This window comes from Balaenoptera ricei, chromosome 9 (genome assembly GCF_028023285.1).
Source record: "Balaenoptera ricei isolate mBalRic1 chromosome 9, mBalRic1.hap2, whole genome shotgun sequence".
NCBI classification, from domain to species: domain Eukaryota; kingdom Metazoa; phylum Chordata; class Mammalia; order Artiodactyla; family Balaenopteridae; genus Balaenoptera; species Balaenoptera ricei.
Window position 1 is genome coordinate 107,441,229 of NC_082647.1, and position 14,821 is coordinate 107,456,049.

At 55.0% G+C, this 14,821-nt stretch overlaps 1 protein-coding gene across 1 annotated transcript in view; it reads right to left on the minus strand.

Moving 5' to 3' along the window:
- TNS3 (tensin 3) overlaps window positions 1-10,780 on the minus strand; it is a 237,493-nt gene extending 226,713 nt beyond the window's left edge. Inside the window, exon 1 of the mRNA XM_059934302.1 lies at window positions 10,689-10,780. The gene's annotated coding sequence lies outside the window, so the exon portion shown is untranslated. The remainder of the gene's footprint in view (window positions 1-10,688) is intronic.
- Between the last annotated feature and the right edge of the window lie 4,041 nt (window positions 10,781-14,821).

A 14,821-nucleotide genomic window follows, 5' to 3' on the forward strand; every position in this document is an offset into this window, starting at 1 on the left:
ATTTTTTAAAATGCATTCAGTCCCACAGAAAGAATTTGTGAACATGATCCGAGCAGAAAGCAGATAAGTGGGAGAGGTGACTCTTTTCTCAGCAAGAGTCTGGTGGATGCCCAACATTTTTATAAGAACAAAACTCTCATTTAAATATCGGACAAGAGATTATACATCGCTAGTGGATCTGTATGGAGACTGGAATCCATTCTGAGAGAAAGACAAAGGAAATAATTCTTGCCATTTTACACTGTGGATTTCAAGGAATCCCACAGCACACTCTGTCCGAGATGAATATTCTTTTGTGCTACCAAGACAGTAAAGTAACGGTTTTGTATTCCCAACTCTTGTCAGGGAGCCCTCAGGCATTCCTAGCAGACATTTACCATCAACTTTCTATAATACGACAATTTGAAACATGGCTATTTTCCAAGAAATTTACAGTGGGCTAGATTCTCAAGTCTGGAAGATAAGCGTCAACTGCCCTCCTCTGAAAGTTCATGGGGTACATTGCAAAGCAGAACTCCCAGGAAGAAGAAAATGGTGACCCTGAACAAAAGTAATGAAACCCTGGGAAAATATGCAAGCACCTCCCTCTCTTCTAGTAAAGAGCGAGCTTCTCAAATGTCTCCACTTAGATGTGGACTTGCCCCCTCCCATGGTGAAGCCTTCGAGTAGGGAAGCTCCAGTGGCAAAGGCCTTGCCCAAGGTCACGGAGCCGTCCCTGGGCTCCTTCCAAAACCCTTATCACACGAAGATATGGGACGCCTTGGATCTTGCCCTTGGAAGAACTCAGATTTTAGGGAGGAGAGATACAAACAAAATATACACAGCCCAATCCCAGAGGACGTCAGAAGACCAAGGATGCGCTAACCGGGCGTCAGGAAGGGCAGCGTGGGCCTGTGACTGTCAGGGTCCCACCCAGAGGACACGGGCCTGGCTGAGAAGAGCTCGGGGGTCCCACACCCTCACCTCCTTCCCAGGAGCTCTATCTCCGGGAGGCGGGCTAGCACGGGGTGGGGAGTGGGCGGAAGGCTTCTCCTAGATTCAGCTCCTCGAAAGGCTTAATGACTAAAGAGGAGAGAAGAGTAATGACAACGACGCCTAGTGTGTACACATCACATTTACCCCAGCAACCCGCGGGGTCCGTGATACCAACCCCCGGGGTTCAGCAACACTTCAAGAGCAAGACGGCTGTCCCAGGGTCACACGCAGAGGCAGGACCCAGGCCACAGTGGTTACTGCAGAGCCCACTCCCTTTGCACCCCGGCCCCAGAGCAAACAAGCAGGACCATGCCATTTCCAGCAGCACCAGGGTACACAGAGAACCATATGTCCTGAAAGCGCACGGGTCTGACAACAGACAGAATACATCAGAAACAACCAGTGAGGCCAAATGGAAGGAAGGCGGTAAACCAGGGGTCAAGGGAGAGCAGACAAGAAAGATCACCGTTGGCCAGAAGTCTTCGTCAGCTCCAGCCCGTTAATCCAACTCATCTTGGCAGTGAAACCTGAAAGCTGAGACTGTCTGGACCCCACTAGAACATGATTGGTTGCAGAGCTGAGTTCAGCCCCGACAGGTCCTAGCTGGACACTGGCCAAGACTCTTGGTCACAAAGGCTCCCAGAGCCAAGGTCAGAAGCACCGCCGCTCCAGTGCACGTAATTCCATCAGCACACAGGAGGCCACAGGGTGCGGCGCTGGGCCCTGACCCCGGTGCCTTTGTGAAGACCCAACCCAGCAAGAGCCACACTCACCTCCAGCCGCTGCGGCGCGCAGGCCCCGGAAGCTGGAAGGAAAACTTGGCCCCTTGGGGCAGGACGAGCCGCCTAGGCAGAGGGAGGGGCTGTGTCCTGGCCAGGCCTGAGGCTGCACACAAAACCAGAGGCCAGCAGATCCCCAGCTCGCCGGGGCTGAGCGTCTTCTCCTTTCACCTTCTGCAAGAAGCAGCTCTAACGAGAATCATCTACCCACAAATAGCCAGCCCGGCGGTTGGGAGCTCATGCAGGTACGGTCATCACTCTGAAGGGCTGTAAGAATCATCGCTGTGATAACTGTGAAGTCGAGGCAGAAACACGGGAAACGCTTAGGATGGGATACAGGTGTGGGAAAACCATCAGCATAAAAATACACACACACCACACTTCTAACACTGAACTGTTACAAAAACCAAGCCGGGAAGAGGAAGATGGTCGTGTATTTGTAAGTGTGAGGATGGGGGACCTTTTATAAATGCGTAGACATCACGTAAGTCGTGATGGTGTCTCTAGCAAGAAACAGATTCTGTGGAAGTGCCTTATGCTCTTACAGATGACCTGTATTTTGGATTGTTTCCATTTACATGGGGGTGGGGAGGAGTGAAGAGCAAGACACATCAACTCTCTTGTCGCCAGTCACCCATCTCACCCGAAGTGTCCATCAGCCTGGCCAGCCAGAAGCCCAAAGCCCTTCCTATTGTTATGCTGAGAACTGCCCTTCCTCAGGGGCCCGCGCACAGCTGCCCGGCCTTTCCGCAAGCAGAGGAACAGCACACGGGCTCTCGCAGGCGGGCGGCCTGCGGTCCGGTGGGCTCAGTCCCTCACTCCCCCGAAAGCTGGGTGCACACTCCTTTCTCCTGCAGGCCGAGGCCCACGCGTCCCAGAACCCCACCCCGCCACAATGGGCACGCTTCTCGTTCTGGGCCACAGGATCTTCAGGGCTACAATATCTCCAGGCGCCACGATTCTCCAACCACCTGGTTCGGCAAACCGTCCTTCCTTTGTGGGCTGCACTCGTGCACACTCCTGTGTAGGCTTCCCGCCCTCACCCAAGCTCCCACAGGCCCCAAGCTGGCCAGGACTCACGGCAGGCCTGCCACCCCCATTAGCGTGGAGGGCTAAGGCTTTGACACGGTGCTCCTAGTCTCAGGAGCGGAATGCTGGCGTCTTCTTACTTCCTCGGCCCTCCTCAATCCCTTCCCTGCTCCGGGAACGCACCAGGCGGCTCCCGCCTGAGGCCTCGGCCCTCACTGGCCCTCCACCCGATGGATCCTTCCCAGAGAGCCCAGGATTGACTCCATCACATCCTTCAGCCCAGCGTCTCCTTCCAAAGAAGCCCCACCGGACCACCCTGCGGAGAGCCCAGCGCCCAGCGCCTGAACCCTGCCTGGGCCAGGGAGCCTCCATAAATAGGGGACAATGTAAGGATGTCCCCCCGCCTTTGAATCCTCCAAGCCTGACCAAGTCTGCAAATGCCCACACTGGAAAAGATGCCAGTAATTCTGGTCCAACGTGTTCCAGTGCCGGGGGTAGGGCCTGCTGGTTGGCATTCCTGACTTGAGATTGTGAACACGTTCTTGGAGGGTAAAAATTAACCAGCATCCACCTGGTTGGGCCTCAGGCCCCGCAGGCTCCAGGTACTGATCAGAAGAGCCGGCGTCATCGCCACTTCACCAAGGCCAGGCCAGAGCAGGGCCCAGGTCTGCGCTGTTCCTGAGGAAACCCGGAATAATTGCACTCATACATCATAGGTTCTGGCATGCGGGTCCCAGACTGAACCATTTATCCAAATTAAAGCCATTCTCCAGAAACAAAATCAGACCCTTTTAATTGAAAATAAAACCAAGCAACCCCAAAGGCTCTTTTTTTTTTTTTTTTCTTAATGAAAGACATTCTTCCTGCTTTCTCATTCCATTAATCACTGAGTTTACACAATCTGTCAAAATAGCTCGGTAAGAAGTCTCCCTCTTCCTTTTCCTGCAGGCCTGGTTTTTCCCAGAGTGCGCCAAGCCGGCCGGGAGTTCAGGCACGCTGGGAGAGCACCAAGAGGATTCTGCAAGCACACACTGTTTCTCAACTGCAATCCAACCATACATTTCAAGGGGCTTCAAAAAGCTTGTGTTCACTTCTAGGTATACACCCCAGAGAAGTGACAGCAGAGATCCAAACATAGACCTGCACACCCACGCTCAGAGCAGCATTATGCAAAACAGCCCAAAGGTGAAAGCAACCCAGGTGTCCACTGGAGGACAAATGGATAAACAAAAGGTGGTCTTTATGTACAACGGAATGTCATTCAGTCTTAAAAAGGAAGGAAATTCGGACACATCCTACAACATGGATGAAACTCGAGGACATTATGTTAAGTGAAATAAGCCAGTCCCCCCAAAAAAAACAAATATTCTATGATTCCACTTCCATCAAGGACCTAGAGCTGTCAAATCCATAGAAGCAGAAAGCAGAATGGTGGGTGACAGGGGCTGGGGGAGGGAGAATGAGGAGTCAGTGTTTAATGGGGACGGAGTTTGTTTTGCAAAATGAAAAGAGTTCTGTGCATGGATGGTGGGTGACGGTTTCACAATACGAAAGTACTGATGCCACGGAACTGTACACTTGAAAATGGTTAAGTTATGTTATGGGTATTTTACCACAATCAAAAATAGTTTGTGTTCTTTGACCTCGAACCACCTAAGAAGTCCCTCCAAGAAGATGACTGGCCGGGATCTTGCCCAACGATCTCCGTGCAAGGATGCACACAGGCTGTACGTGACCAGAGGACACATGGCCATCACGTACGTACTGGGTTCTGTACTGTCACCAACACTCGTGCGTATGCAGAGTTAGTTACAAGTGGGGAAATGCTTATATTGCCACATTGATGCTAAAATAATACATATGATCTCAAGTTGGTAAACTTGAAAAGCACAGAATGTACACAGCATACAAGAGGGCGAAAACATTGCTCCCTGGGTGGTAATATTAGGACATTTTTCCTGCATTCTTAACATTTCTCCCTCTTTTCCAAGTCTACAGCAAACGTATTACACAAAAATTACTTTGTAGAAAAAGAATCAAAAAATAATTTAGGAAGCAAAGTCACGTCCATCACCTGCGAATCCTCTCCCACCCCCTGAGCAACACAGATGACAAATGTCCCCTCCCCTCCAAGGGCAGGACAAGAGAAAACATGTGCCTGGCCAGCTGAGAGCCGGGCCTGCCTCACTCAGCCGCCAGCCCAGTGGACGCGAGCAGAGGTGCGTCCCCTTTCCTCCACCCCCAGCCACTGGGCGCTTCAGGTCTTTCCAGAGAAGAGAAACTGGAAACACACCTGTCCAAGATCACGGGCAAACTCCTGAGTCCCCACAGCGTCCTCCTGTTATCACAAAGGCTTGCCCCCAGGGGGACCAGACAGGGCCTCCAAGAATGGGGAAGTGATGTTTCAGCAGGAGCCCCTGGGGCGGTGAAAATTCGGCAGGACCAGAGTAAGCAGCGGCCCAGGAGCTGGCAAGCAGGAGGGACATCCAGGGCCACGGGCGTGACCCCGGCAGTCAGACAAAACAGCACCCAGGAGGAGCGCCGGTGCAAGTCACGCTGAGGGCGGCGATGTCCCCGGGCTGCAGGTGGGGAACAGAGAGGGCAGTCACGGGACAAAGGGCGCCTTCTACCCCAGACCTGCGGCCGCCAGAGCCCAGCTCTTTCCTCCCAGCACGCTGCCTTTGATGTGCATCCAAAATCACCAGTGGTGAGGGGTGAGCACTCAGGAAACCTCTGAAAAAGGTGATGGATTGCGAGTGGAGGAGAACGCCAGGACCGAGTCAATGGGGCCCTTTTGTTCCCGCAGCCCGTCGGGGAGGAATGTGTACAGAACGCAGACGCCCCCGCTAATGGCCCAGCCTGGCCCCGGGGCGATTCGCACGGCCAGCTGTAGGCTGCTCTCCCGCGCCCTGGGAGGCTCCGCCATGAGTGAGATGCAACACAGAGCAGCTGTGGTCCCGGGTAATGAGGGGAGCGGCTTCCCGAATCCTCCAGTGTGAAACGACCGGCTGCCGAGTTTCCGGGGCACAGCCGCCTCTCCCTGGGAAGAAGAGTCAGGCAGGCCTCACCGCACGCACTGCCTCTGTCTCTGCCCCTTCTCCAGAGCCTTGGCCTTCTTCCACTGGGGCACCTAACTCATTCGTGTGTCTTTAAAACCTCGGGGTTCGTTGTTCATCACCAGCTTCGGAAAACCTACGCTCAAGAGGTTCCAGGTCATACCCTGTGGCTGCCGCCCCCTAAGACACGATGAAAGGAGGTGACACCCTTCCCACCTGGGGGGGGGGGGTCCCCCAGCGCACGGGCGCAGACTGGCTGGGAGTGGCACCAACAGGCTGCCACTCGGGAAGCTGGAATGAGGATTCCCTCCCACATCTCCTCCGTCTTAGAAATAGAGCCGTGCCCGCACAGGGCGTCCCGAGTGCTATCAGCTCCCCCAGGGAGAAGAGGAAGAGGAAGGCAGGCAGCTGGCCACGTGCCATAGTCAGAGCTGAGGAAGGAGGACGAGGGGCAAAGGCTCCACGTCCGAGGAAGCAGCTGCGGCTGGAACCCCGGCCAGCTACGGACGGCGGGCACTCGAGAGCTTTCGGAGCCTTCGCCAGGCCCTCGAGGAGGGGTGACGTGGGCAGGGGACCATAGAGACCCCTGGCCTTGGGAAGAAGTCCCAGCATCGCGGAGGGACCTGGGTTCCACTCTGGGACCCCGCCCAGCGCCGCACCACCCCCTCCATGCACAGGCTCAGGCCCCTGTGACCAAGGGGGCACTCACCTTCTGTGGATGAGGGCCAGGCACAGGCTCTGTCCCCAGACAGACCTGGGTTCCAACCAGCCCCATGACACAGGCAAATGACTTAAGCTCGCTGCGTCTCGGTGTCCATTCCGGAAAACAGAGACAAAAATGTTACCTTGCAACGTTGGGTGACAATCTCTCTGATCACAGATAGCAAGCACGCCATCGCACATGGGTAACCACACCATCAAAAGAAGGCATTGATCTTGCAAGGTTACTAGGCTGGGAGCAGGGGAGATACTTGCCAAGGGCTCCCAGGGCTTCCAGCCCAGGCAGGTGGGCGGGCGTAGGGGAATTGGGGGGGGGGGGCACGGAACGTGAGGAAACCTCTTCTCCCGGAGTTGGTGGCCCTGGGGAGCACCTCCTTGGCACGATCAGGAAATGCTCCACCAGAGGGAATTTTCCTGATCACGGACACAGACGCCTTAAACGTCAATTTTTCATTAATTTAGCCCATTTGGGACCAAACATATTAATACCAGATCATTGCCTTCTTTTTAAAAAAATTAACATAGCTCTTTTTAAATGTCTAGGGGTCATCATGATGACTATCCTCCCACTCAGTGACACAGTAGGGCATTCTGATGGGTCCTAACAGTGGCCCCAGGTGGCGGTCATCCTCACCTTCACTGGCCTCCTCCCTCCTATCCAGCAGAGACAGTCCCCAGCGGGGGTCTGGGACAGCACGCAGGAGACACCCGGCCGGCCTGCACCAGGGCCAGGCGTGCAGTGGGGACCCCGAGTGCACACAGAGCGGGAGAGAGAGATGTCCCTGCAAGAGGGCCTGGCTCGTGGCTCTGGCAGGCAGGCAAAAATGATGCGGGGCGGGTGGCAGGGGGAGGGGTGCGGTTCGCCAAACTCATTCCTGATATGCAAAGTGCAATAGGCAGCTCCAGAAACCTGGAGATTCTAGTTTTCTGCTTTTACGGGAAAAGGACAGACATCAAGGAAGTAAGTGTTCCCACGCTGAGCTCTCTCACAACTACAGAGCAGCAAATCCGCCTTTTCTAGGGACTCAACACACTGGAAGATTCAAAACATCTTCTGAACCCTAAGAGACGGTTAACTCCCATTCAGCAGCATTCTGACTGAGGCAATTTTTAATGTCTAGGTGTTTTAAAATCAGTGAGGCAGCACGGAAAAATACACCCTCGCTGTCGGACAGCTGGGGTTTAAATATCATTCCACGTGGACATCCCTGGGAAGATCAGGCCACACAACACCCTCTCGCACCCGCCTCTGCTTGACTGTGAGGATTCAAAGAAGTAACGCTTTCAGGAGCCAGAGTAGCGCCCAGAACCCGGACAATAATGAAGACAGTGATGATTCTGAACGCTCTTGCTAACAGCCAGGAACACGTAGCGGCTCTGAGTTAACAGAATGCCTATTTAACTAACCAACTGGCCAGACCCCTTATTCTGGATCAACAGAGATAACTGCAGAGGACTGCAGGGGGACAGGGCCGGCTCTAGGTCACTGATGACCCCCATGCTTACCGGGTCGCACAGGAAAGAGCCTAGGGTTCAGGGTCTGTGTACCTCCGGGACCCCATCCCAACCCACCGCCTGGTGTACCAGAAGACCCTTCAAACGCAGCCACGAGACAGGGGCCTCTCCAAGAGAAAGCAGGGCCACTGTAAGGAAGCCTCTCTACTCAGGGAGCTGTGGACGCAGCGGGGTGGCTGGGACACAACGGTAACTTTCTGCCTGCTGGAGGCCGGCTATTTCTCTAGCGGGAACAGCCGGCACCTCGCCCCCATAGGAGTCTGGGGGCAGGGGTCGGGGGTGGAGCAGGGTTTGGTTTGGGTACAGAAGGCTTTCTCCTAGCGTGGTGGTGGTTTTTGCCAGGCTGACCCTAGAGGAGGAGCAGTGCACGTACCGAGAGCCAGAGGGCTGGGTTTGATCTAGTCCCCAGGCAGTGCACTTACCGAGAGCCAGAGGGCTGGGTTTGATCTAGTCCCCAACTGTTTTGCACTTTAATAAATGTACCCACCTGTAAAATGGGCCTTGTGTACAAGCTGCCATTGCCACATGGTGGGTCAGAAATCGTCCCCTCTTGGCCTTTCCCCTCTCTTTTCTTGCCTTTCTGCCTTATTCCCAGGCCATTTTTAATCCCATCAGTTAATATCTCCTGCAGCCCAGGAACACACTTTGACCTGGTGACCTTTAGCTCCCAGGGTCACGTTTGCAAAGAGCTCCATTGAAAACCCGTAGGTGCCAAAGCTACACTTTTGTAAAAGCCAAGTCAATTTGCATCCAGGAGCACCAGTTCCCTGAGGCTACTACTTTTTCTATCTTCTCCTTGGTTTGTAAAGAAATAATTCATCTGCTGCTGCTGCTAACTTTGGCACCTCAGCTGAGGAATTTGCGGCCAGGACATGCATCCACTTGACAGACAAGCCGCAGCAACTTCAGGGCCCTGGAACCTCACTGTCCTGGCCGAATCCTGGGCTGCACCACCACGTTGGGCAACAACTTGGACAAGATACTTAGCCTTTCTTTGCCTCTCAGTTTGCGCATCTGTAAAATGGAACGCGAATCCCAGCTCCCTCCAAGGGTTGTTATTTGGGTGAATGCAATAAATGCATGCAAAGCATTTAGCACAAGCAAACACTCCATAAGCATTTGCTACGACCATGCTATTACTTCGTCTCTGGGGTCACTATTACTTTGTAAAATTACTAAGTAAGATTGCTGTTACTTTGTCTTTGAGGTCAGGAGCCTGGCCTCCTGCCAGTTCCCACAGTCAGCTCCCTGTGCACAGAGGTCCCCTCGTTCTCCGCGGACTGGCCTTGCCCACTCCACCCTCCAGCTGCAGCGACTCCCTGGCCCCTCCGGGCCTCTGCACAGAAATGCCTTTCTTAATACTTGTTGATTGATTTGCAAATATAACCTCCCAGGCCCTAAAGAGGAGAGAATCACCAGGACACACAAATCTCTCTCAAAAGGCAAAGAACTAAAGCACTTCAAAAAGAATAATATGCACAGACCGCATATACCAAAATGCCAAGACGGTTAGTTCTGAAGGGCTTTGCCATATCGATGCAATGATAATTCTCAGTCACGTTTTCAGAATATTTAAAGAGTGCTCCATGATCTTCAGTGTATTTAAAGAGTCCTCCATGAACACGCATTCACATTACAAAAGAGTGAAAATGGGGGAAAACTGTGCCAGAAGATCAAAGTGTGTGAAGGACAGGGACACCCTCAGGGTCTGGGGGACTTCTAAGTGGGCAGTGACCTCCCTCAACAGCGGTCTCTGCAGGCCACACACCCCATGGGCTTTTATTTTTTTAACCACACTGGAGAATGGGGGGCACCCGCCAGCGCTGTCTCAAGAATTCAAGGGAGCTCTTCGGCCCCTTCCCGCCACACAGATTTTCAAATCACTTCAAGCAAACGACCCCATCTCGCTTATCAGACCCCGGCGGCGCCCACCGAGCCCCGGACCCTCCCTCTTCCTGCCTGTCAGCGACAGCGCCGGCGTGGCAGCAGGCACGTGCCGCAGGTGGCCCCGGCCCCGCACGCCCCCGCCCGGTTCCCGCTCCTTCAGAAGTCAGGAAGGAAGCGCCAAGGGACCCCCTGCTTCCCGCCCAACACAGGGAAAGGGAAAGAGAGGCGCACCGGAAAGCCCGCTTGCAAAGAGCGGGAGAAGGGTCCTGAGCCTTCCCATTGCAGCTCCAACTCGGCTCTCCGCCCCGGAGTCTCGGGACCCGTCCTGGAGAGCGAAGTCCACCCGGGCGCCGCCGCGACAGTGCCGCTCCGGCCCGCGCCCGCCGTCCAGGGCGCCCCGGCGCCGAGGGCCCCTGACCCAGCCGGCCCGCTCCCCGGCTGCGTCCGCGCGCCCCAGCCGCGTCCCCGCGCCCCCGTGCCCAGACCACGTCCGGGACCCCGGCCGAGCCCGCCCGCGCCCCCCGCCGCGTTCACCCGACTCTGTCCCTGAGCCCCGCTCCCCCGTTCCCGGACCCCGGCCGAACTCTCGCCCCCAGCTCAGGTCCCCGCGCGCCCGGAGCGCCGTTCCCCTGCGCGCCCCGAGCCCCCTGCCCGCTCCCCAGGAGCAGACGCCGGCGCCCGCCCGCCCGAGACAAAGAGGTTGGCGGCGCGTGTCCCCCTCCAGTACCTGGGCGAGCGGCGGCGCGGTCCCGTGGGGCGATGGCCGCAGCAGGCAGGGCGCCGAGCAGCCCGAGCAGCGCGCGGGCGGGCCCGTCCTCCTGGCTCGCGGCCGCGCCCGCCGCAGGGCCCCCTCGAGGCGGCGCGGGCAATCGCCGCCGCCACGCCCGGGCCGGCCGGTCACCTGGCCTCGTCGCCCTAACAAAGCAGCGCGCTCCAGGCGCGCCCGGGGCCCCGTGCGGCCCTGCGACCTCTCTGCGTTGGCCAGGTGGGATTGAGGATTATTAGACCCGTTGAGCAGCCCAGACTCAAAGTGTTCACGGGCTGGCGGGTCCCGAATAGGCAGGCAAAGTCCTGGTTCCTGCACAACTGGTTCGTTCGTTCGTTCATTCATTCGTTCATTCATTCATTCATTCGGTGCTGTAATTATTGTGCTCTAAGAAAGCGAAACCTCGCTGCCCGCCTGTAACTTACAGTCTACTGGGGGTAGTGCACACATAAAGCAGCAGGGCCGTAACAGAGGAAACCCAAGACGCTTTGGAAGCCCTGGAAAGTCCGGCCAACGGAGGGAGAGGGTCGGGAAAGACTTTAGAAGTCACGTCTTCTGGAAATGAGCAAGATTTCGGCAGGCCAGGAGTGGACAAGAAAGAAGGTCCCAGACAGAGGGATACTCAGAGGAGGAAAGGCAGATAGATGCCAACATCCCCAAGACACAGATGCCCCTCACTCAGTCGCAAAGCCTCGGTTTCCCCATTGGTGAAAACTGGGAAGGGGACAGCATGCTGTTGAAGATCCCCTTGTAAAACGTAGGCCCTTCTGCAGAATTAGAAGTGCTCTTCCTCCTGTACAAAAGAACAGTTTCATCAACACTTTATCTTGTGAACGCACAAAGCCCCATACACAAGGAAGACGTCTCCGGGAAGGCACTCCACCCTACTTCCTGCAGAAGAGACATAGATTGTATCTGTCACCCGGACCAGATGTTCTTAGAATCCCACCTGGAAAAGTGGGCACATCTTGGAGTGCAGTTACCAGGAACTGTCCCTGATTCAGGTATGCAACATCCAAACCCACCCTGGCTCTTCAGGTGCAGCCCTGCCCGCCCTGTCCGAGCACAGAGCAGGAAAAACATGGCTTGTCAGGACCAGTGGAGAGACTGAGCAAGAAAATCATCTCTGAATGGACTTCTTTAAAAGTAGCCAGCCATCAAAAACCTTGTGGCCCTGAATCCAAAGCAAGTGTGTCCAGGGAGGAGACACAACAGACCCCTTGTTTGCACCCCTGAGGACCCAGGCCAGGTCTGCTCAGATTCTACTCTCACTGTTCACCGCCTCTTCAGAAGGATTTGAACAATCCCTGCAATGCTCTGATTTCTCAAGAAGTCAAAATCACTGGACTCTCATTCCCAGCTGAGTAGGGCATTCATACCTTGAGGCAAAGCCTTCCTGAACCCTGAGCCCCAGGCCTCGGAAACAGAGCAGACATTTTTCCTGCCCTCTAGGACACCCCAGCCCAAGAGGTGACAGGATGAAACAGGAGGTGTGGAGGAAAAGAGCCTCAGGGGAGGTGGGGAGGTCGCAGCCAGCTGACCCCTCAGTGGGAGTGAGGCAGGTCCTGTTACTATCCCCTTTTTACTGATAGGCTAAAATGGTAGGTAACTTGCCCAAGGTCACCAGCTGGTCAGCTACAGAATATGATAAGGACCCAAGACCATCAGGCCGACAGGCTACCCTGATTTTTTTCCAAGCTGCCCTGCTCTGCCCCTCCATCCAGCTCAATTGTACTGAGTTGTGTCTTTGCTTAAATATCTCTTCCACTAGACTCCCAGGACGGGGGCAGGGGGTGATGGTGGTGGTGGGAACCTTCAGACCCACAACCAACAAGTCTGTCCATCTTGCATCGCAGAATCTATCACAACATCAAGGTCCGTGTTAGCCGAATGACTAAGTGAATTTGAACTTCATGAGGTATTACAATATCCAATATCCGCTTGCAGAAGCTGGGTTGGTAAGTTTGCCTAAGACTTCACAGCTAGGAAGCTGGGATTCTTTGTCCCTGTCAGGAAGGCCCTCCTACCCGCAAATTGCTCCCCTCCCCTCCCCCACCAGGGCCAGCCCGTCCCACTGACCCTGCTGCCCTCTACTGGGCTGGTTGCCTTGACCACACCCTTATTTCTGGGACCACAGTGACTTAGAAGCCAATTCATGCAGTGTCTGCCTTCACACCTATACAGTGTCCTCAGAAGGTAGAAGGCACACTGGACCTGGTGTCCCCTTGCAATCTCTGCTAGCCCATGCAACTGGCTCCCTGATTCACCAAAGTGCAGACTCCACACCTGGCCCAGAGTCTCCTAAGGGGTGACCCATGCCCCACGAGGCCATCCTGGGTCCAGGGACTCCACACTTCACAGGCTGAAACTTTGAGTTCCCAAGAATTTAAACAAAAACAAGGCATGCAGCAATTATGTGAAAGAGAATGCACAATTTTTCCATCCTTACCCATCCAAAAATATCTCAAATCTGAAAACAAAAGTCTCAAACCAATTTAGATGAGGGAAAAGCAGGCATGTGCCAAGAATGGCGGTTCCCTTCCCAGCACTCCATAGGGAGCGGGGTGCAGTGGTGAGGAGGGAGGTCTGGGCAGGAAACACTGGTGTTTCTGTCCCCCGTCTCTGCAGCTTCACTCTTGTTCCTCTCAGCCAGGAGTTCTGAAAGAACTTTTTAGAAGCCTGTCGTTGCCATAAAGATGGTCTTGGCCGTGGCAAAAGTCTGATACATTTTCGTCCTTTAGATCAAAGGGAGTATGTGAGCAATGACTTGGATATTTTTCCTATTTCTTATTTTCTTGCCCTGAAAATTAATATTGTCCAAAGAGCCCCTGAAAGGGGTAGCTGGAAACATTACACGAGATGTAGCTGGATTGGTAAATTTGCCCAAGATTTCACAGCTAGGAAGCTGGGATTCTTTGTCCCAGCTGTAACAAATGCTGTGAGGAAAGGGTGGAGCAGGGGTGGGAGCACGTGCCTTAAGATACCGTGTCCCTCAAGACCTCCCTGGGACTGTCCCCCTCTCCTCACTTTCCTTCTCCCCCTCAACACACAGTCCTTACCCACAACCCAACGCTTCGCCTTTTCTATATCCCAAAACCTTTTGCAAACCTATGGAACCGTGGTACCCTCTCCCGCAAAATGCACAGACACACCAACTTCTGCAAGCTGGGCTCCAGGAGACCACTGCCTGGACACAGGTTAACTCTCTGTGCCGCTGGTACCACCCAGTGTCTGGGAAGGGGGCTCCTCGACAGCCATGATCAGGGATCACACCCTGGGAAGTGGAAGGAGGGCAGGGGATGTGGGGTGGTAGTGCTGAGACCCTCCCTGGGGAGTACTGCAAGGCCACCCTTTGCACCTGAGGCTGTCCCCAAAGGAGGCTGACGACAGAGGGCTGCTTCCCAGTGGCCGGGCCAAAAAATGTTCACTGAGGAGGGATCTGAGTCACTACTGCAGGGCCGGCTGCACTCCCTTGGGATGCCCTTTGCCCCAGAGCTGTACCCTGCGCCGGAACGACCCCAGGAACAACTGATTGGTCTCTCGGTTCTCTCTCCATATTGAGAACGGGAGGACTGCCCACCCCGTGTGTGTCCCAGGAGCAGCCTGCTGACCGAACCCTGCTGGGCACCATCCTGCGGGTGCTGGGGTGCTTTCCCTTCCCCCCGTGACAAGCAGGCCTCACTGGGGAAAGCAGGAGCGCTGCACTTTCCTACCTGTTGGTCCCCCAGGGTGACCAGCTTAGAGCAGCAACCCAGGAAACCATGGCAAAGAGATGAGGACAAACACAACAACAGTAGAGAGGAAAGAAAAACACTCTCCTGAGCAGACGCCATCCAGATGCGTGTGCGACTGTGAACGTCTGGTGCTTGTCAAAGCCTCAACAGTGGGGTTTTCTGTCCCTGCAGCCGAGCACACTCCTAACAGAATCAGGATACGCGGATCCGTCCGCCCGTGCTTCTCGCAATGTCTGGAGCAAAGGGGAGATAACGGGTCCACTCCAGGAGGAGCGGCTACACTTGTCCTCCCCTCCTCGCCATTGGCTTTGACCACCAACACCTCTACTCCCACAGTCCTCGCCTTACACAGCTGGTCGG